At 44.9% G+C, this 24,054-nt stretch overlaps 1 protein-coding gene and 1 long non-coding RNA gene across 2 annotated transcripts in view; one reads left to right on the top strand and one right to left on the bottom strand.

Moving 5' to 3' along the window:
- The window catches only part of LOC115067728, a 9,803-nt gene extending 5,235 nt beyond the window's left edge, over positions 1 to 4,568 (top strand). The window contains exons 2-3 of the long non-coding RNA XR_003847096.1: positions 1,087 to 1,314; positions 4,483 to 4,568. This is a non-coding gene — a long non-coding RNA (uncharacterized LOC115067728). The remainder of the gene's footprint in view (positions 1 to 1,086; positions 1,315 to 4,482) is intronic.
- Positions 1 to 24,054, bottom strand: part of Spon1 (spondin 1) — a 332,365-nt gene that overhangs the window by 280,012 nt on the left and 28,299 nt on the right. The gene's annotated exons all lie outside the window — the stretch shown is intronic.

Raw genomic sequence — 24,054 nt, 5'->3', positions numbered from 1 at the left:
CAATGGTAATGTTTTTCACATCTTTTTATTGATTGATTTTTTGTGTGTATTTCATACAGAACATCCCAAACAATCTTATTCATCTATAGACCCACATCCCAAGTGACACCCTCTGTGCCCCCTCCCCCAGAGCCCATATACTCATCATCCCTGTTACTACCCACTGTGTTGTCAGTGCCCCTAGCCATTCCCCAGTGCTTATCCATCCTGAGTCTAGTCAGCCTATGTATAGTTCCTTGTTTTAGGAAGATCAGCTCTTCTTAACCTAGCAGCAAGCTGTGGCCAATATTCCTTTAGATAAGATTGAGGTCTGCTGTTCATTTTCCCAGTTCTACTCTGGGTTACTGTCTGGGAGTCCCTTGGGTCACCCTGGCCAACAATTCAAAGGAAGGTATCTCCTGTCTGGAATTGTTTCTTGTTATGTAGCCTTTAGTTATACACATGGAATCTTAAAGAATTATACTGATCCCATTAATCTTTGGTTATAGTTTCCTTTTGGGTTTTTAAGACCATATAGTTGGCCCAGATAAACCAATTTAATTTTACTCTTAAGGTCATTTGAGGATCTGTTCCTCAGGGGTCACATGGGCTTGGGAGGAGCCCCTGGCTCCTTTCTTTTACCAGTTCCATCTATGTGAAGATAAGTCAAAGGTCCTGCTTGACTATGGCTGGCTTTGCTTAGAAGCATGGAGGAAATGTTTCCTCTGTGTTGACCCTCCTCTTTGTAGACTGGACACTGGCTCAAGTCCATCTGGTGGGGTCTCCATGGCCTCCTTGATCAAGAGGACAGGTGACTCACCACAGTTACAGGATATTTTGAGAGATGTTCCATAGTCCTCTGGAACTTAGTCAACCTAGGAGGGCAAGAAGCAAAAACTATCCTTTATATCCCTCTGACCAAATTAGTATAGGTCTCAAAGTATAGCTGCTAAACAATGTGACATCTTTAAGAGGTGTGACCTTTAGGAGGTGGTTGTCATGAAGGTGGAACCTTCTGTTGGGGACTAACAATCTTGTAAAATGGCTGAAGAGTATGGGTTTACCCCTTTTGGTCACATGAGCACATGGAATTCATTGTCTCTGCAGTGTACAGCAGCAAGGTGCCATCTTGGGAGCAGGAAGCAGGAATCGGCCACAACAAATACTGAACCTACTGGCACCCAAGACTCGTGCTTCCCAGACTCCAAACATGTGAGAACTGAACTGCTATTTATAGATTAACAGTCACACATTTCATTCGACAACACACTGCATAGAGCATGGTGATCCCATGAGATTGTGTCACCTAGTGATATCACAGCCATCTCAGTTTAGGTAAGTACACTTGATGACGTCCACACCATGGTGGCACATTCTCAGGACATATCCTTAGTGTTCATGACACATGGCTACGCTTTGTTATGTTAGTGGAAACAAACGGAGACACTTGTCAAAGATTTCTTTCTGAGTATTTATGCTAGTGAGAAACAGTGGGAACGGTTGGTGAGCTATTCTGTAGCTACTAAAAATGAGGCCTGTTTTAGAATTCTGCTTCTTAGAAAATGGGGACAGGAGTGCAGGGGGAAGGGGCGCTCAGAGAAGGATGAATATGGTCCGAACTGCCTATATGAACCCATCACCGTGTACATGACTATATGCCAATAGAAACTGTTTAAAGGTCTGGAACGTAGCCCCCTTTGTGGAGTGCATGCTTAGCATTTTGTTTGCAGTAGGAAGACAGGTAAAAACGATCTACCTGATAGGTAAGTACACTTGATGACGTCCACACCATGGTGGCACATTCTCAGGACATATCCTTAGTGTTCATGACACATGGCTACGCTTTGTTATGTCAGTGGAAACAAACGGAGACACTTGTCAAAGATTTCTTTTTGAGTATTTATGCTAGTGAGAAACAGTGGGAAGGGTTAGTGAACTATTCTGTAGCTACTAAAAATGATGCCTGTTTTAGAATTCTGCTTCTTAGAAAATGGGGACAGGAGTGCAGGGGGAAGGGGCGCTCAGAGAAGGATGAATATGGTCCGAACTGCCTATATGAACCCATCACCGTGTACATGACTATATGCCAATAGAAACCGTTTAAAGGTCTGGAACGTAGCCCCCTTGGTGGAGTGCATGCTTAGCATTTTGTTTGCAGTAGGAAGACAGGTAAAAATGATCTACCTGGCCGCTAAGAGTAGACCATATAGTGAGAGATTTGAATTTCACAACAGACTATTGTTTTATAATGTGCATGCACTGTTTTAATTATTTTAGACTAATGGGGAGAAGGGAGCAGTATGGAATGACGGCTTCCAGGCACGGCACGGATGTTGCCCTCTTGAACTCACAGTACACACACACACAGACACACACACACAGGCACACACATACAGACACACACACACATACAGACACACACAGACACACAGACATACACATAGACACACACATACAGACACACATACACACACACACACAGACCCACAGTCTCACACACATACAGACACACATACAGACACACATACAGACCCACAGTCTCACACACACAGACACACACACACAGACACACACATACAGACACACACATACAGACACACACACAGACACACACACACACACATACAGACACACACACAGACACACAGACATACACATAGACACACACATACAGACACACACACAGACACACAGACACACACATAGACACACACATACAGACACACATACACACACACACAGACCCACAGTCTCACACACACACAGACACACACACACAGGCACACACATAGACACACACACACATACAGACACACACACAGACACACAGACATACACATAGACACACACATACAGACACACACACAGACACACAGACACACACATAGACACACACATACAGACACACATACACACACACACAGACCCACAGTCTCACACACACACAGACACACACACACACACAAAGACTTGAAGGTGGAAAGGCAGGGGACTATCTGGAAAGAGGAAATGGATTAATGGGGCTGGGAGAAGAGAAGGTAATAGGGAGAATATGATCAAAATACATTATGTACATGTATGAAAATCATCATGAAGCCCATTATTATGTACAATTAATGTTAATAAAAACATTAAAAATAGAATACTTTAAAAAATATTTTATTTTTTTATGTGTATGAGTGTTATGCCTGCATGTAAGTGCATCCATGTTGTGCAATGCCCATGCAGGACAGAAGAGACTGTCGGATCCCATGGAACTGGAGTTACAGACAGTTCTTAGCTGCTATGTGGGTGCTGGGATTCGAACCCAGGTCTTCTGCATAAAACAGTCATTGTTCTTGACCACTGAGCCATCTTTCCAGCCCTATAATAATACTTTTAAAAGATATTTAAAAAGATCAAAGTCAGGCCAGTGAGATGGCTTAGTAGGAAAAGGCAATTGCTGCCAGTCCTAATGACCTGAGTTCAGTCCCCAAGATCCACATGGTAGAAGGAGAGAACTGATCCCACTGTTGTCCTCTGACCTCCACACAGATATCATGTCATGAATGCCCATATCTGCACATAAAATAAATAAATAAAGCAAGCAAACAGGCAGGAAATCAAAGTCAAATATGTATGAGAAGGGGCAAGCTTTGTCAGGCTCCTGCGAAGTGCTCCCTGTGTGTTCGCAGCTTACAGCTCATCCATGTATTCCTAAGGGCAGCACAGGTGATATGCCTGATACTCTGATTCCATGTCAGCCTCCACGCATAATGACATCCCACTTGGTGCATAGTTCTTCCCGACTCCGAAGGTCTCCCCCAAACTCCAGTCTCTATAGATTGACACCTAAGACTCAAACTGCCCTAGCTTTCCAATCCGAGGTGCCAAAGACTGTCAGGGGCCTGTGTGCTCACCTCCTGAGGCAGGCATCCTACATGCCACATTCCTATCAGTGAGCATGTGCATTCTGGCTTCCAACACACTCCAAGGATAAAATGAGCACTTGGAATGGGTGCACTGCCATGCCCCTTCTTGCTCTGTGCAACCGTCCTTCCTGTCGCATTCCAGCTTCCATGTTTGCTACAAACTCACTTCCTGTTAAGAAGCTACAGCACAGTCATAAGCCCTTGTACTGGGCTGGCTTAGCGTACTTGGAAGATGAAGAGCTAGGCTCTAGAAGTCACTGCCTGACAAGTCAAGTCAGGGGCATCTTGGGTTGCGAGGCGTGCAATGATTACATCTCTCGCCCAGATTTTCTCCCAGGCAGTAACTTGTATTGATTATAGTCATAATCAATAGAATCATCAGAACCAGCCTTGCTGGGTACGGTAATGCAAATCTGTAATCCTACCACTCAGGAGGCTGAGGCAGGAGGATGGAGAATGTGGGGCCAGCATGAGCTTCATAGCAAGTTCCAGGTCAGCCTGGGCTACTTATCAAGAGTCTATATATAAAAAAAGAACCAATTAACCAATTAGGTTGCTATGCTTAATGTTCTCCTCCATCCTAAATTCACAGCCACGAGATCCAGGCTTTGTGTTTTTCTCTGCAAAACAGCCAAGGGAAGAAAACACCTTACAAGTTTGGGACTCACTGCTGTGTGAACTTGGGTAAGGGAACAACTTCTCTAAGTCTATCCTCTCGTCTATAAAATGTCCAAAACACATTTCTCATAGATTTATGGAGATTAGGATGAAAGCAGACGGGGGATACAATATAAAATCTGGCATACAGTAGGCGCTCAGTAAATGCTGGCCATGATTAAAGTAGTTTGGAAACGTACGCAGTAGGACCCCTCGGAACAAAGGCACAGGCTTGGCTTAAATGGAGACTAAGCCTGCTAACAGGTATGATTTTCAAAGTCACTGGCATGTCCAGCACGTCAGAATTGTTCCTTGCCATCTGTCTTTCCTGAGAATGAATGAATCAAGATACCCAGGAGAAGGTTCCCAGCTCTGGGGATGCAGCTCAGCGGTAGAGCATTCACCCAGCATGCCCAAGACCCCGAGCTTGATCCTAGCACCAAGAAAAAACTATACAGTACGCTGGATTTCCCTTAGCTGGGTAAGCTGGGTGCTCACGAGGCATTGAGTTTCAGAGTGGCAATGTGGACTAATCAGTTTGTATGCTTTCTAAAATGGCAAGTGAGCTCAAGCCACCCCCAGGAAGTTCCAATTCAATATCCAGGCAATAAGTTAATGGAACTCCTGGCACAAGTGAGCTCAAACCCATCAGTGAGTCAGAGAATTTGAGGGAACAATAGTTAAATAGTCTTCCATTCTCTTCTCTGTCTTTGTTCTTCCCCATTAAGAGCCAAATTGGGTTAATTTGACTTCTCACCCAGAGCACGGCTCTGAAGTGACTATTATTTCTTTACTTATAGTCAGGTTTTCTATTCCCAGAATAGGACAGAACTTGGTCCATTGGAAGTGAAATGGTGAGGCCTCGGCCTTCCCCGCTCTGTACCCTCATCCCCTTCCTGCCCTCCCCTGGCTACAAGTGATCTTGGGAGATTCCATAGTATATAAGAAAGGGAAAGTTGAGTGGAGTCTGGACACCTGGTGCAGCTTCTACGAGGTCACCATCCACCACTGGGTGGGTGCACAACCCACCCCCGTGATCTGTAAGCCCAATCCACTCATCAGTTCACTGAGTTGGACTTCGGTGGAATCATTACTTTGTTCTGTTATCCACGTCCTGTCTGGAGTGAACAGATGTGTGTTTGTGCCCCCCCCCAGGAAAAGTGAGCATAATAGTTACCCACATTCAAGGTGTGTCTCTCTCACTTCCTTAGTAAATCCTCCCTGGGAATACCCTCACGGACAAATCCAGGGGCACAAAAGTCATCTCCGAGGGTCTTCTCATTCCAAGGGGGCACTCAAGTGAAGTGAGAGCCCTTCTCCAAGGCACCCTGAACTCCCCTTTTCTCTGTGTACCTGTTATGACTGGCTGTTTAATTTTCACTTGTTCTAGGAGACCTCAAGCCTTATGATGGGGTGGAAGGAACTAAAACTGTTTTGTTTATTATTTTATATTTTTGTGTATATGACTGTATTGCCTACATGGAAGTGCACCTGTGTTGTACAATGCCCCTGGAGGTCAAAAGAGGGGTATTGTATTCCTCTGGAACTGGAGTTTCAGATGGTTGTTAGCCTCCATGTGGGTGCTAGGAATCAAACCCAGGTCCTGTGCAAGAGCAACCAGTGCTCTTAACCGCTGAGCCATCTCTCCAGCCCCTGTCTTCACCATTTTAACATGCCTGGTGCTGTGGACATAGAATGAGTAGACCATCCACTGGGATCCAACTGGGTGGCTACTTGGTGACCATCAGTCCTAAATTCCCAGATTAAAGGAGATGCAGATATGAGTTTAATTTAAGGCAAAGTTAGCATACAATAGGGTTTTGTCCAGTGAGAGGTGAAGGTCACGCATGTGCAGATCAGATATGATATTTGACTTTCATCAGAGTGACCACTTCTGTGCCAGGAGTTTAAGACTGAGGGTTAGGAAAGGCTCTGACAACTCTGTCCTATGGCCATGCAGTCTGGGCACCTGGGAGGCATGGAGTTCATCCCCCAGCAGAGGGGCTGGAAAGCCCACGGTAGTGACAACCACTGCTCAAATCTTCATTTATTTTACGTTTTGCTGTTGCTATTGTTTCTAAGAGGGTGAGGGCAGTGGCCTCTAGGGAAACCAGTTTTGGTTTCCAGCATCGGGTAAGAGATGTTAAAGCAGTTTATCTCCAGAGAAGCAGATGAGACCCCAGTGTGAAGGGGGTGTAGAATGGTATAGGAGCTGACCCATTTCTTGCTATGGGAAGATCCTGAGGAACTGAGGAATGGAGTCTGTGAGCCCTGTGTTCTGATGTGTTAAAGGCCATGCATGGAACATGGGCCACAACTGTCCTGAAAAACTTGTGCTGAAGAATAGAGGCTGTAAAGGGACATCATACAATGTCAGATCTCTACCTTTACAATGGCATAGAGGAGGCAGTGAGGTAGGTGCCTGTGGCACTGTGATGTATATATGGGGCTTTCATCCAGGCTCCCTGGTTTATGACTCCTACAGCCTGCTGTTTCCTAAGCAGCTGGAATAATGTTGGGAGCACTTTGGGCCGCAGAAAGCACTCTGTCTCTCTCGCCCTCTCTTGTCCTCCTTTTCTGTGCTCTGTTTCTTCCCCAGTATAGGTCACAGGAAGTATCAGTTCCCTTTCCCAAGGTGGATCATAGCAGCTAGAAATCATCCTCCCTGGGCAGTTTGCCTTGGGGCTGGCCGTAAAATTGGTCTACCTGATCTTCTGGAGACCCTCATTTCAGAGGGTACTGCCTAGAGGGGGAATTGCTACCAAGAGGCCAAGAAGGAGCTGAGCAGATAAGGCCTAGCCATGCTTACCCAGGGATAGCTCCTAAAAACTTACACGAACAGGATTCAATTCAGAAGCTTCCAGACTGCTGAATATGGGGATGGGGGGAGGGGCGATTCATAGGAAGGTGAACAAGAACTCCATGTGCTTTCCAACTCCACAGACATGAATGAGTCTGGGTTCTGGATTTCTCTGGGCCTTGCTCTACGTGTCCCTTCATTTGAATATTTGTATCCTTTAAGCATCCTTTATAATAAATCAGTAGGCAGAAGTGCTTCCTCATGTTCTATGAACTGCTCAGGTTATTAGCTGAGCCTGAAGATGGCATCATAGGATCTCCAGCTTATAGCTAGTAGGTCAGAAGTCCTAGAAGCCTGGCCTGGACTTACAACTGGTGTCTGAAATAGAGACAGACTTGGGGCCCAGCCCTACACCGGTGGGATCTGACATTTCTTCCATTTAGACTTAGAAGATGCCCTCTTCGGTCCACTAGGAGATGTGGAATTGATTACTTGCTTGTCTGTAGGGAAAATAATCCCACACATTTGGGATTCACAGAAGTAATCTGTGTTGATATTGGAGCATAAGAAAAGATGAGTTTGAGTTGGTTTTCCTTTATACTCCCAAAGAACCAGCTCGCGAAGGGCCTTGTAAACCTGTACAAAGGAATCAGAATTGGCGAGAAGAATATAAGAACGGGAAATCAGAGCACCAAGACAGGAGCTCTGTTGGGGTCACAGAGAGACGTGTGAGTGGGGTGAAGGTCCCTTAACTAGAAAGGAAGATAGTCAGGAACAGGTCTCAGGAAGCTGGAAAAGTTCCTAAAATACAATCAAATTTTGTGTGCAAATGCATATTTCTGATGAAATGAATGTAGCTTCCCTTGGACTCTGAAATAAGGACCACGGTCATTCATTACCCTGTCACCTGAAAACTGCCCAAAGCCTACAATGGGCCATTATACTCAGAAGTCACAAATACTAAGATTTGCTAAATTTTGAATGAGGAATGAAAAACTCACAGTTTCATGTAGAAACCTAGTTCTTAGTACTCCAAGGCTCTGTCCTCCCTACTTTTAATTTAAACCTCCACAGAACAGGTTGAGGAGTTTACCGTCCTGCAGTGCAAATTGAATTATCAAATGGTCTCTAGTCTAAAACTCTCCACTGCTCCATTCCCCCTTCCCAACAAATGAATTTCTGTGGGTAGATGTTGAAAAGATAAAACCCACAGTCCTCAACTGGCTTAGGGAAGGGGACCTTAAGATTATGGATGAAACAGACTCATCTGTTTCATCTCACACCTCCACCTCTGTGCCAGCGACCCAGAATTTATGCCAATTCCTGGATCACAACAGGCCCCATTCTCTACACTCTTCTTCCCACTGCCCAGGCTGTCCTTCCTTTAGCCTTTGAGAGTCAGCTAAGGATGAGCATCTCCCATGTTCCTCTGCTAACAAGTCCTACTGCTAATTAGGTACCAATGTGTCAGATATCACATTACAAGCTCTTCTAGAAGCATCTCATTTGATTCACTTAAGAAAGTAGCTACTGTCGTTTTACAAAAGGGAACTGAAGTTTAGCAGGGCCTTAGAGCAGAGTTGTACAACCAGCATTGAACTCAAGTTTCCCTGGCTCTGAGATGAGCTCTCAGCTCCCTATTAAACCTTATTTCATGTCCTCAGCTTCTTATGCTTAGGAAGCCCATTGTTCATAGTAACAGGATTATCAAAGTTATGATCACTAATACTTTAGCATCTCATTCCTGTGATAGGTATCCACACTTACCTGTACAATCCTGATCTCTTTATTATTTCAGCTTATCAAATAAGGAACTTGAAGCCAGAAGAATTAAGGTCCCACAGTTAGCAAGAAGAGAATACAGATTTGTATCTGCCTGTCCAATGTCAAAAGCTCCAGTCTATCTGCCCTTCATCTCTGCTCACGTCAAAGAGGGCAACAGATGCTTAAGCGAAACTTGAATAGGGGAACTCAAAGCCACAGGCATGAAGTAGCCTAACTCAGAAAGATCACAGGACAGAGCTTGGGGAAACAAGAGTTGTGGGTCTCAGTGATGTCAACTGAGAATGACTGGGGACATTCTGATCCTCAAAGCTGCTGAGGTGTGGGTGCTTCCTGAAGCCAGGGATGCTGCCAAATGGTCTACAGGACACAGCACAACCACCACCAACAAAATGATCTGGCCCCACATATCAATAGCACCAAACTGGATCAACTGAGATCAAGCGGTCAAGGAAAAAGTGCATAAAATCATGAACACAGGGAGATGTGAGAGGAGAGTCTGTAAGGAAGCAGGAAGTGGTCAGCTTGCTGTGGTGCTGAGAAGAGGTGTCAGGAGATGTCGAAGTGTCCATCAGCAACGTGGACTGAAGATCCATCTGAGGAGAATAATGGGGCTGCACTGATTACTTTTCTCGTTGCTATGACAAAATACCCCGCAAAAGCAATTTAGGGAAGGAAGGGTTTATTTTGGCCCACAGTTCAAGGGCTCAGTCCATCATGGCGGGAAAGGGTTGGGACAAGAGCTTAAAGCAACTGGTGAAGTCGCATCCACAGTCAGAAAGCAGAGAGTGGTGAATGCTGGTGCTCAGCTTGCCCTTCCTTCTGTATTCAGTCTGTGATGGTGCTGCCCACATGTGGGGAGGGTCTTCCTGCCTCAGTGAACCCAGTCCATAAGCTTCCTCAAAGACATGTCCAGAGGTTTGTCTCCTAGGTGATTCTAGAGTCTGTCAAACTGTCAATCACTATTAGCCATTAGTGGGGCTAAACCCAGACTGATGAGGACTGAAAAGTGGATGGACAGAGAAGTAGAGAAGCATTGTAGGCCTTATGAGGTGCATAGCTCCAAAGGGGCATGGAAAAGGAGGCAGTGATTAGAGATGAGAGAGAGGGTCCTAAGACTTCTTTAAAATGATAGGTAGGGGGATGGAAAGACGGTTAACAGTTAAGAGCACTGGTTGCTCTTGCAGAGGACTTGGGTTTGATTCCCAGAACCCACATGGAGGCTGTAACTCCAGTTCCAGGGGATATGATGCCCTCTTCTGACCTCTGTGGGCATTGCACGACACAGGTGTACTTACATACATGTAGGCAATACACTCATGCACATAAAAAAATTATAAAATATTTTTAAAATGATAGGTATTTTAGGCACTTTCTTCTTTGCCAGCCTGGACCCCTTGATTACCTTCCTCAATGGCTCCCTGGTTCTCTTTTACCATGGCCTGTGCCTCTTCTGGATTTACCAGATATATCAATCTGTGCTTCACTGCTATAACAAAATATTTGAAAATGGTTATTACATAAAGAAAAGAGGTTTACTTAGCTTCCAGCTTTGAAGGCTGAAAGCCAAGAACGGGTGCCTCTTTCTGTTTCTATTTGACCTAGTGAGGGTACCCTGGGCCATTTCACGACACACAGAGTGGAAAGAGAAATGGCCTTGTACACGAGAGCCAAGCAGGAGGGACACCCTCACTGTGTCATCCTGCTTTTATGAATGCTAGCTCACTCTGCAAAGTCAGCTGGTCCCTTGGGAGGGGGTGCCCCATGGCCTAATTATTTGCACCGGGCCCCACCTCTTAAAGGTCCCACACCTTGATACTACCACACTAGGATCAAATTTATAGCACATGAACTTCTGAGAGACAAATGTGTCCAAACCTGCTCTGGGGAAACCACACCACCTGCTCGCCTGGGTCCTAAACCAGACCCTTGAGAGTTGGAGAAAACTACAGGTCCAGTCTCAAGGCCTCCCTAGGAATGTGTGTTTTTTTCTAAACTAGGTATCTTTACCAAGCAATCCTTCCTGGACTTCATCTCTCCTGGTCTCCTACTCTTCTGTTCTTGTCCCTAGCCTCGTCACCTTCCCTGGCAGATTAGCTGGCCTTGGCCAGTTGAAAGCTGGGCCTTCTTGAAAAACACTTAGTGAGCTTCAAGCTAGACTCTGATCAACATGCTGATGATTTATATTATTTAAAGAGTGGTCTGAGAAGTATCTACCAGATCCGCACGTGATACATAACACTGCAATGTCTTCAGTCCTATCCTCTTAGGTGAACAGAATCAGATTCTCTGGGTTGGAGCTTAGAGACGTGCAGCCAGGAGGCTGTGATGGTCACTGTGATCTGAAAAACATCTTTGTGTATTTAAATCTTCTCAATACTCCTGTGAGGGAAACATTACCGTAAAGATGAGAATCACATGGAGAGCATCTCTGAGAACGCTCTGCACCTGCCTCCTACTCATCAGGCTGTCGTGCGTTTTGACCATTCTGCTTTGTCAAGAAAGAAGACCAGAGTTAGGTGTGATGACACACATCAGTAATCCCAGCACCAAGGAGGCTGAGACATTACAATCTGAAGTTTGGTCTAGCCTGGGACACAAAGTAAAACCCTGATGAAATACAAACAGGGAGAAAAGGAAAACAGGAAGGGAGGAAGGAGGAAGAAGAAGAAAAGGAGAGAAAAATAACACTCTCAAGACCAAGTCTTCCATGATAGAATACCTTCAGTTAAACACGTTTCCCTAGTTTTTTTTTATTGTTGTTCTATCAATTAATAATGACTATGATGATGCTGATGGAAATATTATTTGTGGATTACTTATTATGAGATAATGACTTGCTAGGTAGACTGTTAATGCTTTTAACTTTATTGTTTCACATAATCGTCAAATATTTATTCCTCTCTCTCTCTCTCTCTCTCTCTCTCTTTCTCTCTCTCTCTCTCTCTCTTGGGTATTCCTGCTGTGTGTATACTGTATTTGTCATTTCACCGGTTCTTGGCTATTCTGTCGGTTTATTTTTCCCCATTCTCTATTTTCCTTGCATTTCATTTAGAAAGTGTCTACCAAGCTCAGTGACTCTCTCCTGGCTGTGGACAGTCTGCTGGGGACTCAGTCAAAGGCTTTGCTCCTGTCTGGTTTCTGTTATTATCTTTTGACTCTTCCTTAGCGTTCTGAATGCTCTGCTTGCATTACCCTCTGTCCTCACATGCCGCCCACCATTTCCATGGGATCCTTAGCATGGTAATTGTAGCCATTTCATTTTATTTTGTAGCCTCTGTGTTTATGTGTGAGTTGGGGGTGCACATGTGTGTACATATACATGTGCATCCATGCATGCATGTGTGCATTTGTGTATGTGTATGTGTGTGTGTGTGATGTGCATGTGTGTGTATGTGTGTAGAGAAGTCAATTTCAGGTCTTTCCCAGTTACTCTCTATTATTATAAGATTTATTTTTATTTTTTATTTATGTTTGTGTGTGTATGTATATGTGTATGCCACCTGTGTGGGGGTGCATGTGGAGGCCAGAAGAACCCATTAGTTCCCCTGGAGCTGGAGTTACAGGGAGTCGTGAGCTATCTGATGTGGGTGCTGGGAACCGAACTCAGGTGCTCTGGAAAAGCAGCAGGTGCTCTTAACTACTGAGCCATCTTTCCAGATCTCCACCTTATTTTCTGTGACAGGATCTTTTACTTAATGTGGAGCTCATAAATTTAGGATGGCTTGGCAGAAAGATCCAGGGATTCACCTGCTTCTACCTCCCCAGTGCTGTGATTATACACACACCACCACTGCCACTGCCACCGTCACCTCCACCTCCGCCACCACCACCACCTCCACCGCCACAGCCACTGCCGCCTCCACCGCTGCAGCCACCGCCACCGCCACCTTCAATCACCATGGGCCACTGCCATCTCCACTGCCACCACCACCATCACCTGGGTTTTTATATGGGTGCAAGGTATCCAAACTCAGGTCATTTGTTTTAAATTCCCAGTCTATATCTCCCAAACTTCTGCCATGTCTGAGTATGGTTCTTGGTCTCTGTCTCTCTCTCTGTTTCCCTGTCTGACTGTCTCTCTCTATTATTCTGCATGTTAGCACACCTCTAACTTTGCGATGAAAGCCAGTCATGACACGTTGAGACATGGGGGCTGTGATAAACATCCTGAGTGGGATAATTTATGTTTGCTTGGTTAGAAGTCAGGCTGATTTTGAAGTTTGCTGCAACTATAGGTGTCAGCAGCTCCAAGGGTCTTGACTTTGGTCTGGTTCTTTGGCTTCCTAGAAACTCCTTGTTAAGTAGAGTTGGTGCCTTGCGGTGCTCCTGGGAAGGGAAGCAGTCTCTAGTTTGGGGGTTCCATATCAGTACTCTCATTGTACCAGAGTCTCTGGACTCTGTCCTTCAGTCTTCTTTCCTTCCTCTCCAGGGAGACAGGAAGGCTAAGGGGACATTGGCTAACTGCCTGCCTCCTCCAGGGCAGATAAGGCTATGGTAATGGAATGATGGTATTTAGAATCTAGGCAGATTTCAACATGATTTCCCCCTCCTTTGGCCTAGGACAGAAGGGACTGAGCAGGTTTCGACCCAGGTCATTTCCTGTCTCACCATGTTTTCTCTTCCTGTCACTTACACTCAAGTTCTTGTGACACCACTTACCTCAAAGCCTTCAGCGGAGCTGAACTGGTGCTGACACCATACCCTTGAGCTGCCAGGACCATAAGCTAAATGAGTATCTTTCCCTAAAGGTTTCCCAGTCTCAGACAATTCAAATAGTAACAGAAAGCAGGCTTACAGACCCTGTGACTTCAACTCTCTGATGGATCTAATTAGAGTGTCTAACATACAGTTTTGCAGCTTTTTTCTTGTAAGGATGGGAACAGGAACATGTGGTAGGAACTGGACTTCCTCACCTAATTGCTACGACTATGAGTTAGCATTACTTTAAACACACAAGAGAGGAAACTGAAGCTCAGATAGGTAAATTAGATGGCTTAAGTTTGTACGTTCAAGGAAAGGTGGCCGATGCTGCAACCAGATGATACAATTAAATTGATTCAGGTAGAATCCTCTTGTAGGACCCAGAAAGACAATTATGAATGTACACAGACAGACTGCTTTGCAAAGAGGCCAGATGGTGAGTATGTATGAATGTGTGTGTACACATGCATATGTGTGTGCATGTGTGTATGTATATTTAAGCGTGTATATATGTGTGTACATTGTGTGTGCACATGTGTATGTGTGTGCATGCATACATGTGTATTTCACTCAGTGCATATAAGTAGCACTGGAAGATTCAGCTGACTTTGGGGGGGGTGGAGAGTGGGCACTAGAATTCCGCTTTTTACCATAGAATCAAAGTCATTTCATTGTCAACAAAACAAAACAAAACAAAACAAAAAACCCAACAACCAACCCTTCTCAGTCTGCTTAGTCTGATTTCCAAAAGGCTCATCTAATAAATTGGGAGCTATTTACTGAGTGCCTACTGTGTACCAAGCACTGCTACAAGCCCATCAAAGATACAGTGCTGAACCAAACACTGTCCTTACCCTGCTGGGGCTCCCACTGCTCTGAGGGGAAATAGCAGATAAGCAACAAAGCCATGAATGTCAAGTAATACTAAGTCAAATAGAGAAAACTGAAGTCTGGGGAATGAAGTCAGGAATGATGGAGTTAGGGCTACGGATGTAGCTCAGTTGGTAGGGTGCTTACATAGCACACACAAGGTCCTGGGTTTGATCTGCAGTACCACACAGACCAAGCGTGGGAGCACAGGCTGTAATCCCAGCACTTTGGAGGCAAAGACAAGAGAATCAGGAGTTCAAGGCTATCCTTGGACACATAGTTGACTTGAAGCTAACCTGGGATACACAAGACCCTGTCTTGAAAAAAAAAGTGGTGGGGTACTGTTTTATAGAAGGACTTTGAGTAATTTTGGAGCAGAAGACTGTAAAATTGAGAGCTAGCCTTGCGGGTGCTAGGAAGAGCATTCTGCATGGAGGGAACAGGAAGCACTCTACCAGGCATGTGCCAGTGGCTGGGGATTTGGGAGCAGCTGCTCTGTGAGAACAGTGATCACCCATGTTGCATAAAAGATGCCAAATCAAGAAATACCTTGAAATGCTGGACACATCAAATAGTTCATCAGGGCAAAAGTCTAAGGGCTTGAACTTCATTCTAAGGAGGAAGTTGCATAAGAACAGGCCTTTTCAGACCTGGTTTAATGACCTGATGATCATGTACAATAAGAAGGAGTAATAATACGCTAATGGGTAGTGAGAGTCTAAGAACTCTTGGTCCACAAACCTGTGGCTCTGCCTTCTGGAAATGATCTAATGTCAAAACATGACATCTCTAAGGGCAGAGACATTTGTCTGTTGTCACACCTACCTCCTTAGAGCCTAGGGCATGCCTTGGATAAAGTGGACTCATTTGTCTGTTCACAATATAAAGAGGTTTTCTTTATAAGAATGTGCATTGCTAAATTACTTATCACATTCAAACATAACCAAAAAATTCTATAGTTGGTTCAGTAAACAATGATTCATTCACTCTGAATTTACCTCTTTTTGGGGGGGCCTTGTTTTTTTGAGACAGGGTCTCCCTGTAGCCCCAGCTGCCCTGGAACTCATTATGTACACTAGGCTGGCCTTGATCTCATAGAGATCTGCCTCCCAAGTGCTGAGACTAAAGGTATGCACCCCACCCCGACCCCCAGCTCTTACCTCTATTTCTAAAAAGTAAGCACAATGACTTTGAGTCTTTGCAAAACCAAAACTGAGCCCTATGTCATCAAACAATTGGATCTGGAATAGGGTGCATCTGCTTTGTTATAAAGATAATCTGAATGTCACACTGTGCCTTACTAGCTCTTTTTCAGTGCTGGGGCCCAAATCCAAGGCCTTGGCCACATTAGGGCAATGTTCTCCCACTGAACTGCACCCCTAGTCCAACTTATTACATTTTTAGAACTACTTAATAGATATACAACAAAAATCCTTTTGGCAGTAAAAGTTGTATCTTAGCACTAAACAATTTTATCATGAACTTGAAAATAATTTCCAGACCTCTAGAAATAGATGCAGAAACAATGCTTGTTCCCATGCAGGAAAGCATGAGATCAACTGATGCCAGCAAGCACGTGGGTAGTCCAGACATTCCAGCGGCAATCATCCATCAATTTGGAAAACACTTGTCAGCCCACCAGTGTGCCAGACCTTGATGAGGCCATGGGAACTCTGAAGTGGCCACGGCTCAGCTCTCTGCCTGTGTGCTAATTCTTGCAAGAGAATGGAGATTTAGTACAGCAGGACAACACAGCTTGTGGAGAGCTAGAGTAGAGGGCTGTACTTGAGCTCAGAGATGAGACAGGAGCTGAGATCCTCAGGGTGAGGCGGGGGCGAGATGAAGGACAGGATGGCATGGATATTAGGAAAGAACCAGCTTTGGAGGGCTGAGACCAGGAGGGTAGCAAATATGTGAAATCATAAACCTGGTGATTTCCTTGTAACAACCCAGAAAGGATACAGAGGTTGATTTCTGTCTGTTTTTATCTCCCACACTAGACCTGCAGGAGGGAGATGGGAAAGTGACATAGACCTGGGGTGGCTCAATCCTTACTCTGTGATATTTTCCAGCTCTGTGCCTTGGCCAAACTTCTAATTCCCTCCATAGCATCTAGTCTGAAAATGGGCACAAGAGTGCCTACCTCATGGGAGGGGGTCTGATAGATTAATCCTTGTTACATGACAGATACTTGCTGAGCTCTGATAGTTGCACTCAATGTCAGATGTGCTGTCACAAAAGAAAACGACAGTGCCTGTTCTTGCAAACTTCCAGCAGAGAGGGACGGAAGGAAATATAAGAGAGTGCCCATGCCCGTGCCCTGATCGGGGTGGGACCTTTGCCCAATTATAATGATCCCCACTTTCAGTGACACATCTATGTGGAAGCAGTTGATAAAAACCAGTGACTAAGCCGGGTGTGCACATGTACAATCTCAGCACTTGGGAGGTAAAGGAAGGAGGATCATGAGTTCAAGGTCAGCCTCAGCCACATAGTGAGTTCAAGGCCAGCTTGGGCTCCGTGAAAACTTGTCTTAAAAAAACAAACAAGCCAACCAAAATTGTGAGTCAATGACCCAGAGTCCCACTGAGCAGACTTTGGGGCATCATGATCCCAGTGAGACTTACAATCTACATTTTACTTTGAAGTCTCTCCAATTGTGGAACAATGAGAGAATCAGAGAAGCTTGCCTCTCACCCCCTCACCCAGCAGAGCTGGCCAGTCAGCCAGTCATATGGAGCATGAGACTCAGCCTGTGCAGGTGGTCAATGGGTACCCACATCCACGGGGGAATGAACTTGGGATTCACTGAGCAGAGAGATGTGGACAGTAAACCAGGGCTGAGGCCCAGAAGGAGCCTCTCCTGACACTGCAGTGAGCAGTGTGGCACAGGTTACTTAATTTGGGTCACACTCATTTGTAGAGATCGATCTAGGTTCAGAGAAACTAAGCCATCTGGAGATTCCCGAACCTATCTTCTTTCACCACAGCAACAGTGTATTTTAGATACAGAAGCTAAACAAGAATTGGAGACATGATCAGATGTGTGGTCCTCTCTGAGCAGGAAGAGCAGCTAGAAAGTAGGGAAACGTATTTTGATGACCTCTGTGGTCAAACACTGGCCCTGTCAAGAACCAAGTGACCACCTCGAAGAACAGAGCTGCTCATGTGTACATATTCATGCATGTAACATATGTGCCGAGAGAAACTTTAGACTGAGTTTACAATTTTTTTCTGAAACTAATTGTAAGAGAAGACTCACCAATGGGAAGATTTATGTGTGAAGGTAGTCACTGGTATGTTTCTTGTATTTATTTATTTTTATCTATTATTTTTAATTGTGTGTGTTTCCAGGGTAGGGAAAGGATATGTGTGTGAGTGCAATTGACTACCGAAGTCAGAGGAGTGCCTTGGTGCTGGGGTAACAGGCAGTTGTAAGCCACCTGACACAGGTGGTAGGAACCAAACTCATGCCCTCTTTAAGAGCAGTAAGCATTTCTGAACTGCTAAGTCATCTCTCCAACCCCTAGTGTTTCTTAAATAAGAGTAAATTCAGAAAAAAAGAAAGTTAGCTGAATGTGGTAGCGGATGCCTTTAATTGTAGCACTGGGTAGGCAAAGACAGGTAGATCTCTGTGAGTGCCAGGCTGTGCTGGATAGCTTTAGTGCCAACTTGAAACACCTGGGTTGAGGGAGCCTCAATTGGGGAATTTCCTCTATTGGACTGGCCTGTGGCCATGTCTGAGGGGCATCTTCTTGATGAGTGATGTGGGAGGGCCCAGTCCACTGTGGGTGGTGCCACCCCTGGGCAGGTGGGCCTGTGTTCCATAAGAAAGCAGGCTGAGCAGGGGCCAGGGGAGCAAGCCAGTAAGCAGCATTTCTCCATGGCCTGTGCTCTAGCTCCTGCTTCCAGGTTCCTGCCCTGAGTTCCTACCTTGGGCTCCCTGATGAACTGTGACCTGGGAGATGTAAGATAAAATAAACCCTTTCCTCCCAAAGTTGGTAGTGGTCAGAATATTTTGTCACAGCAATGGAGAAACAAACTAGGACACAGGCCAACCTGGTCTACATAGAATATTCCAGGCCAATCAGGGTTACAAAGTGAGACACTGTCCAACAGCAACAAAACTAGAACCACTTATCAGAATAGTTGAATAATTCAACAGAATAATAATGGAGTATTGTTAACACATTAAAAACTATATTATGAAATTTTTACTTGTATTGGTATTTGTTCATTATACAAAGTTCATCAAAGAACAGCAATAAAGCTCTATATTTAATATGCTCCCAATATTATGTTGAGAAAACATAATTTTATATAGAAACAATTCTATATTTACATGCATATAGAAAATATATAATCTAGGGGGAAATATATAAATATCAATGGTGTTTGTCTCTATATTACAAAATGAATCAATTTTGTCTTTAACCTCTTTAACCTTTATATACGTTTTTGTATTTTCCAACACAAAACACAGGTGTGCTCTGTTGGGAGGACTGACACTCAAGTCTCAGTAAGGAACCTGGTTCCCAGGCTCAGGGCTTGGTTGCTCAGAAGGAAAACCATTTTTCATCTTGTCCTGTAGCAGGCACCACAGATCAGCCTCCCAGCCTCCCTCCCAGCTTTAACCTCTTTAACCTTTATATACGTTTTTGTATTTTCCAACACAAAACACAGGTGTGCTCTGTTGGGAGGACTGACACTCAAGTCTCAGTAAGGAACCTGGTTCCCAGGCTCAGGGCTTGGTTGCTCAGAAGGAAAACCATTTTTCATCTTGTCCTGTAGCAGGCACCACAGATCAGCCTCCCAGCCTCCCTCCTAGCCTCCCACCCAGCCTCCCTCCCAGCCTCCCTCCCAGCCTCCCACCCAGCCTCCCTCCCAGGCACTCTCACTGCCCACTACTTCTAGCACATCTCAGGAATGACTTTCACAGGGCAATTTTAAGAAAGGACACTGAGTGTCAAACAAGAAGCCTTGACATCACTTTAGAAATGTGTCCTTGTGATGGTTCTTTTAGCATTGCAGCTCCACAGAAGTGTTTTATACCATGTGAGTTCCTGAAGGGATGGGGTAGGTCCAGCATGTCATTGATCCCTAGATCATTCATTCATTCATTTTTAGGGGGGGTCTTTTGAGACAGGGTCTCCCTGTAGCCCCAGCTGTCCTGGAACTCACTATGTAGACCAGGCTGGCCTTGAACTCACAGAGATCCGCTTGCCTCTGCTGGGATTAAAGGTGTGTGCCACCACTCCCAGCCCATTCATTCATTTTTTAACAAAAACTTCTACTGTGACCTGCCACAGAGATTCAGTGAAACATCAAAATGCGGCAGGATTTCAGAAAGAGGACTGAGGGAAGGTCTTCACACACCCCTTCATGTTGACATCTTGTCCAGCTACAAAACTCAGCCACCTTAAGAGACACTCAAAAATTACCATGTTCTATAAATTTTCTTTCTATTCTTCCACTTTCTGCAAATGATTGTTTTCTTGTTTGTACACATCGCAGAACCCAGCATGCTGCAGCATGGATCTGAGTCTCCTTATGTCACTCATTTGAAGAAAACGGTATTCTTTATAGTAAATATATGAGGCCATCCTACTACCCAGGGAAGTAAAATCCAGATTCGTCTGTAGCTTGTAGCTGTGACCCACTCATACACCTTACAAGGGTTGAGAAGTTGTACTGTAGACCTTCACCTCCTAACAGCAGAATGTAATAGTTAATCTCGTGCCTACTTTATTTACCTCCATATACACAGAGCCTTGCATACCGTCTTCCACACATCTGGCAATTACCACATTCCTTAATTCATTTCAGCAGGTATTTTATTGAGTGCTCATGATGCACCACATACAAAGCTAATTATTAGAAACACAACCATGAGAAAATCAGACATGGCTCTGTCCTGTGATTTGATGAGGCATAGCATATCAAATAAGTATTCCCATAAACAAATACTGTAATTACAAAATATAATAACTTGGGAGCTGGAGAGATGGCTTAGCAGTTAGATTTCCTTGCTGCTCTTGCAGAGTGCCTGCAAAACAGTCATGCACATAAAATAAAAACAAAATATTTTTAAATATAATAACTCAGAGAACGAATAAAAAAGATAAAAATAACATAAGTGCTCTGGATCCGGGCATAGTGGCGCACACCTTTAATCCCAGCACTTGGGAGGCAGAGGCAGGCGGATCTCTGTGAGTTCAAGGCCAGCCTGGTCTACATCATAAGTTCCAGGCCAGCTGGGGCTACAGGGAGACCCTGTCTCAAAAAGACCAAAATAAATAAATAAATAAATACTTCTCTGAAGGAAAAGTACTTGAGTAGTTATTTTATATTCCAACATTCACTTCCTAGGAAGGCAAACTCTGTAGAGAATGAGAGGGAGGGACTAAAGTGGGCTTTCAGGGTAGTTTAAGAATCCCATTAGACAATCTCACTCCTGTGATCTGGGGGGAGTCTGCTCCTAGGGTGAATTCTGAGACCCCATTAGTCTTGTGTGGTCTTCTCTCATGAATAACTCACTTTGACATTCCAAATAACTAAAAGTTCCAGGGTGTGTTGTGATGCTCCTTATCCTCCTGTCCACCTGAGTCTCCCTTTTTGTGTTTATGTCATTGGTTATTTGAATCTAAATTAAGATTTGGACTTTCTGCATCCCTCCCTTAGCTTTCATTCTGCTGGATTTTGTCCATCATGTTAGCCTGATCTCAAATGTGCATTTCCCTTCACATCAGTGGATATGGAGCACCCAGATTCAGGCTGCTGGGAACAGTGCTGAGGGAAACTGAGGAGTGGAACGTAATCTTCAGTGTCAACAGGACTGGACTAGAATCACCTAGGAGATACCTCTGGGCACATCTGGGTGATTTCCAGAGAGAATAAACTGAGGAAGACCCATCCTGAACAACATCCCATGGCCCTGCGGGTCCAAACTGGACAAAGGGCCCCAGAACAATACAGACTCTTGCCATTCCTCCTGGTTGCCCACCAGAACTAGAAAAGAGCCTGTCACTAAAGATGCTAGACACCTAGGTTGCTTGATATATAGAGAGAAATCAAGCTAGAACTGAGTTAGAAGCTACCTCCCTATTGGCTAGTTTTTAGCACCAGAAGGTGTTATGTCAGCTGCTGTAGGGGAAAAGGCATCAATAGTCTTACCCAGCTGTGAACCTGATGAACTAGGGCACTAACTTACCAGGTAAAACGGGCCCACTTGTGCAACAGTGGCACAACACTTATGGGGGTAACCAACTGCTCTTTGACTGGATTTGAAACCCAATCCATAGGAGGGAACCCATGCCTGGTACTGTAAACCAAGGGTGAGGGAGGTTATAAGGACTATGAGGGCATTTAATACATTGTTGCTTAAATTAACATAACATCCAACTGCCTTCTAAACATCTATGTTTATACCCATAGAGAAATGCTACTCTAAACCTTAACCAGAGAAGCCTCTCTTTCCAGTTAACAGCAGTGAATACAGAGACTCACAGCTGTACAAGGTGCGGAGATTAAGTAATGATGGGTGCTCAGCCCCAAACAGGACCTTTATACCTCCCCCCTCTGAAGCTCAGGGGCTTTGCAAAGGAAGTGGTGGAAAGAATGTAAGGCCAGACGATGGGGGGTGGGGGGTGGGAATGGATGTGGGTGCGGGGGGGAAGAGTAATGAGATGACATCTTATGAGCAAGATGGTCACTGTAAGCACAAACTCACAGCAACTGTGACTGTCTATACTGGGTCCACATAAGAATGGCCCCATCAACAGCCGGGTGTACACGGAGGAGGGACGAAGGGTACCCGAGCCCTCGTTGCTGAACTATTTGCTACTGATGGATTCAGGGAGAGGCAGACATCATTCCCTTTGGTTGTATATCCACTGGTGACCCCATCAGGATCCAGTGAATGGTCCCAAACTCATGGTCACACAGATAGCCCTGGGTAACCTACATGGGTCACAAAACAAACACAAAAGTCATGAATCTGGGGCAGGAAGATAAGAGAGAGTGGGGGAGATAGAAATCACAATGCGTTATAAACATGCATGAAATTGTCCCACTTCCTTCATTAATTTTTCTAAAAGCATCAAAAAGAGGAAGAGAGCTGAGCCCTGTGTTCCCCTCTCTCTGTTTCCTCATCAGCCTCCCACTAGCACTGACAGGAGGCAGTCCCACCACCAAGCCTTCCAGGCCAGGATGGTGTATATCCCCTGGCCCATGAGACAAAATAAATCTTTTCTCCCTAAGCAGCTTCTTGGCCACAATAATAAGGAAAGTCACTAGCAGAGGGTCAGTTTGACACACCCAAGCCACAGAAATGACCATATCCTGTGTTTGTGCCCTAGTGAATAAGGCCCAGATAATGAACACACTTTACACAAAACCTTGACTTTTACTCCATTATTTATAAGAGTGAATGGTGGTACTGGAGAATCATCTTGGGCAAATATTCTTTTAGTGTGAGGCTGTCTTCCTTTGACTAGCTGACACTCCCCTAAACTGGCTGCTGCTCGCAGGCCCCAAGTTAAACATAAAGCAGTGTTATTATAAATTAGCTGCATGAACTGCAGTGCAAATGCCGCACTTAAAATCCTGTCAGAGAATATGAGTGTTGATCCTGTGCTGAGCACGTTTACTGGGGGTAGAATAAAGAAGCAGAGGTGACCGATAAAAATCTCCATCACAGGCTGGAGAGACAGCTCAGAAGTTAAGAGCACTGGCTGCTCTTGTTAGAGGACCTGGGTTTGATTTCCAGCATCCACATGGCGACTAACAACTATCTGTAACCCGGTTCCAGGGGGTCCGATGCCTACTGACATCTGTGAACATTGCAGGACACGGGTACACTTACACACATGCAGGTAATACACTCATACACATAGAAGAAAAAAAATATTTTTAAAAAATCCCCATCACATGGAGAGCATGGATCAATGGAAGGGACAGATAATACACACATCTGCAAGGGAAACAGGGAAGCACGTCGGGCAGCAATAAACTAAAACAACAAATGGGACAAAAAGAACAAGTCAAAGTAGCGGGAGTAACGGTTTAAATTGGGGTGATCAGGTCAGGCCTGCGGTGGACAGAACCGCAAAAGCTGAACCTGCAGAAGGCGAGAGAGCAAGCTGGACGAGCTGGGCAGTTGTGTGGGCCTGTGGTCCGAGGAGCAGTTTGTTTGTGACGAAATGAATTGTGAGAACTGAGTTACTTTTGCAGACAGTACAGTCTCTGAACTTCTTGTCACTTTCAATTAACCAGGCGTATACCCAGCCCGCTCGTATGCCCAGCCAGCTCGTATACCCAGCCCGCTCGTGTGCCCAGCCCGCTCGTATGCCC

This window comes from Nannospalax galili, unplaced genomic scaffold, assembly GCF_000622305.1.
Source record: "Nannospalax galili isolate Female #2095 unplaced genomic scaffold, S.galili_v1.0 scaffold44, whole genome shotgun sequence".
In the NCBI taxonomy this organism is placed as follows: Eukaryota; Metazoa; Chordata; class Mammalia; order Rodentia; family Spalacidae; genus Nannospalax; species Nannospalax galili.
This window is presented reverse-complemented; position numbering and strand designations above follow the sequence as displayed.